This window comes from Equus przewalskii, chromosome 5 (assembly GCF_037783145.1).
Source record: "Equus przewalskii isolate Varuska chromosome 5, EquPr2, whole genome shotgun sequence".
NCBI lineage: Eukaryota > Metazoa > Chordata > Mammalia > Perissodactyla > Equidae > Equus > Equus przewalskii.
In genome coordinates this window covers 65,953,507-65,957,658 of record NC_091835.1, presented here as the reverse complement: position 1 = coordinate 65,957,658, position 4,152 = coordinate 65,953,507, and the positions used below count along the sequence as shown (strand labels likewise).

Genomic DNA, 4,152 nt, shown 5'->3' with positions numbered 1-4,152 from the left:
CTGGATGGATGGCTCCTGGATGGGGGCTGAGCACCAGAAAGACCAAGCCACAATTAGAAGCTTGGGATTTTCAATCCCACTCCCGACTTCTCTAGAGAAGGGAGAGGGGCTGGAAACGGAATTAGCAATTGATCATGCCGAAGTCAGGAAGCCGCCATAAAATCCCAGGAGTAGGGGTTTGGGAGAGCTTCCAGGTGGGCGAACATGAAGATTCGAGGAGAGTGGCATGGCCAGAGAGGGCATGGAAGCTCTGTACCCCTTCCCCATACCTTGACCTATGCATCTCCTCCATCTGGCTCTTCCTGAGTTGTTTTCTTTTCTAATAAACCAGTAATCTCATAAGCAACATTTCCCTGAGTGCTGTGAGCTGCTCTAGCAAATTAACTGAACCCAAGGTAGTTGGAATCTCCAATCTACAGCCAGTGGGTCAGAAGCCCAGAGGACAACCTGGACTTGTGATTGGCATTTGAAGGGGGGTGGGCAGTCTTGTAAGATTGAGCCCTTAATCTGTGAGATCTGATGCCATCTCCAGGTAGATACTGCCAGAACTGAGTTGAATTGTAGGACTCCCAGCTGGTGTCAGAGAATTGCTTGGGGAACCCCGACCCCATGTTGGAATTTATATAGAGTCATCTTAGGCCCCTTCTGAGAATGGAGGAGACACACAGGGGAAAGGGGCAGCGAGGGACCCCTGTGACTCCCTGGGATGACCATCAGCACGGGCACATGTGAGTTCAGAGTCAGGGGTTTGCTGACGCTTTGTGAATTTGCCTTACCATGAACACCAGTTGAGAGGGCCGGCCTGAGTACCTTCCCATACACACCCACTTCCCTTCCCTCTGTGCAACTCGCCTGCCTGGGCTAAGGTATCTTTAATACAAGGATCGTCTCGCAGTTAATCATTTAATTCCACAAACAGGAAAAAGTTATGCAGTAAGGAGAAATGTGAGGAATTTGTCCAATAAAACAATTCTTGACTTTCGAAAGAGAAAATCGAAAGCACCAGGTCTTCTACGGCAGCAAGAAAATGGTCTTTGGGGATTCTCGCGGCAAAGCAGAAAGCACAGCAGACCAGGATTCAAAGCCGTTACCTTCCAGCAATGGGACTGGCACACACCAGCCAGATGGCTTTCAGTGGAGTTTACTCTCTTGTCCTGCTTCCCCTTCTGTAAAAGGATGACAGGATGTCTAAATTCTCTTCCAGATTTAATGTTCTAGCTTTCACATAAGCTTCTCAATTAAAAATTACAAGACTGACTAACTGCATCCTTATTAGGATATTTTTCTCCTCTTTATGGGAAGGTACAAAGTGCTTTTCCAATATTGATGAGGGAATGACAGAGCTACGCGGTTGCGCTTGTCACACGAAGCATCAAGTCACGGGCGTGGTCTTTGGAAAGACGCCAGCACTTTGTCACTCCTTCAATCACTCACACCCCACTCATTTTCCTCGGTGACTTTTATTCTTCCAGGAGCATTTTTAAAGCCGCTTCTTTCTAGAACCTTTTTTAAAGGGGTAAAATATTTTCCCTATGAAAATCCAATCAGGATTTACTGAATGACAGTTTTGGGTAAAGCATTGACAAAATACATTTTACAATTCAGTTTTGAGCAACGATTTCTACCCTCTTTGCCTATAACAATGCATATGATCACGCAACCACTCCAGTGCATCTTATTTTCCTTTTTCATCCCTAGGTCTCCACTACCTCAGGCCCTGGGACTCACCCACCCAGTCTAGCCCTACCTATTCCACATAAGCAACACTATGCACTTTTTTCCCCTAAAATAATGCTTCCACCTCCAATGTCTGTATTGACTGCAGGATGAAGTCTAAGGCCTTAATCCAACCCTCTCTCAGCAGCCCAGCTACCATTACTCCCTTGCAGAGTGTATGGTCCAGCCTCTGGGAAAACTCTTCCCTGTTCTAGGCACATTCCCGACCCTTCCCACTTTGCTCATTCTCCTCACTGACTTGGACTGTCTTTCCTCCTTCTCTCTGGCAAGCTGAATTCTGCTGGTCTTTTGAAACCTGGCTGAGATGTCCCTTCACCTAGAGGGCTTTCCCAGAACTGTGCATCTTACAGGATGCTAGCCTGTAGGGTCCACTGCTTGGTACAGCAAAAGGAAATGGCCCCATTAGACTTGGAGGTATTCCCTCATCGAACCAGGATTTCCTTAGCAGGGCTGAATTCACTATTAGTCAGCATGAGCTTAAGGGGGTCCATCAGGCGAGACAAGAGTCCAAGCACACAGTCTTGTCTGGGACGCCCAGGGTGAGCCGGCCTCCAGGGAGGTGGAGAAGCAGAGGAAGGGCCAGAGGCGCCTTCCACCACGAGGGGTGGTCTTGTGGATCCCATCTATTGTGTCTTTCTATCTTCTACTGGCCTCCACCCTCCAAAAAATCTTTTTAGAGTAATTAGAAGAGGACAGATAAAGTTGAATTCCCTAAGACCCTAGAGGCATGGCTATCTGAGTTTTTTCTCCAGGGCCTAACACAACTTAGCTTTCATCTTTGCCCCGTGGGTAAAAGTGAATTTTTGACCCAGGTGTGAGCAAGGTCTCGGCAAATGGATGTTTGGCTGAGGCCTAATACCCACAGAATTCAGAAGCTGACTTGCCCAGGGTGATAACGGCAGTGATAATATAATTAACTAGCAGTTACTAAGCCCTTACTATGTGGCAGGCAGTCTTGTAAGCACTTTCATGCATTAACGCTCACAACCATTCTCTAGGTTGGTTATTATTATCACCATTTTACAATTGAGAAAATCTTTAATGTCAAAAGGGTAGCTGCCTTTCCCCAAGCCATGCAACTAGTGAGTGGAAAAGCTGAGCCCAATAACTATTGTTTTTATTTTCATTTTGTCTGTTTTAATTTAGGGAAAGAGCCTTACCTGAACCTTCTTTACCATGAGAACTGCGGAGAGAACCTCATGTTTGCAGGAAGTAGAGTCTTCAACACTTTTCTGACTTCCCCTATGACACCTTTGGGATTTTAGGGCCTCTCACTACCTGAAATACGAAAATGGCACGAGTTTAATAATTCATTTCTCATCGCCGTTAATGAGGGGATTAACTACCATGTGAAACAAAAGGAAATAGTCTGACCTTCAGACTGCCAGGAAGTGATAATTAACTAAAACCTCAAGTCAATTTAAATGGACAAATGAAAGGGTTTTACTGATCTTGATGCAAATGAGCTTTTGGGGTCACTAATTGCAGTCACGTAATGGAGCAATGACAATGAGAAAATAAACATGTGCTAAAAGTGTGTTTTCTTAATGGTGATCACAGGTGCTTTTCAGGAGTTTCCAAAGCTTCTTGGACTTATCTGATGTTAGGGTTTGGCACATGGGTGTAGAGAGGGCTGCCGGGCTGTGGATGCAGAGGGGGCCGGCGAGAGGAGGCTGTGGCCATGGGAGCGGTGGGAGGCAATGCAGTCTCAGGTGTGGAGGAGCATCAGGAAAGTGGAGGGTAACGTGGAGGCCTGTTAGTCACAGCTTCAGGACCAACTGCTTGGTTTTTCACTCCTCGGTTCATTGGTTTGACCAAAAGTTACTGTGAGAATGATTCACGGAACCATTCTGCTGCGTGGCATGTAAACACAGCCTTCTAATCTAGACCGTCGCTATTAAAATGGTCATAAATAGCTGCGAATTACTACTGTTGTGCAACTCGTGACTGCATCGTGGCTTCTGGCAGAGCAGATGGAGCCACATTCCAGGCATTGCTACAGCGCTCATCTTCTCCCGAGCATGTAAGGAGCACTGTGTGGTAGGTGCTACGCAGATGACAAAATGGCATCCTCCTGGCCCCTCTATTCTGGAGCAACACATTTTTCAAAAGGCTTTATTCTAGAGCAACACAGTTTTCAAAAGGCCCTCAAGCCTTGAAAGCCTCACACACACTGCATGATACATAAATATATAACTGCCCAAAATACGGCAAAATGAGTCACTATTAATAACTCAAAGAGTCATGGGGATTCAGCAGTCCAATTCCTCTGCCAAAAGTTCAGAATGTTTGCTCAGTGCTTTGATTTTTTTTTTTTTTAAAAAAACCTCTGTTCTTGATTTGCCTCAGTACATTTCCTATTTAGATAGTCCACAGAGTACGTGTCAGGCTTTATCTGTGACCTTACTAGGACAT

The 4,152-nt window shown here is 45.9% G+C and overlaps 1 long non-coding RNA gene across 1 annotated transcript; it reads right to left on the bottom strand.

The window, feature by feature from the left end:
- Positions 1-889: 889 nt before the first annotated feature.
- LOC139083699 (uncharacterized) lies at positions 890-3,100 on the bottom strand. The gene is made up of 2 exons (XR_011540611.1): positions 2,898-3,100; positions 890-1,166 (listed from the first exon to the last, which is right to left on the bottom strand). It is a non-coding gene; the product is annotated as an uncharacterized lncRNA (long non-coding RNA).
- Positions 3,101-4,152: the final 1,052 nt, after the last annotated feature.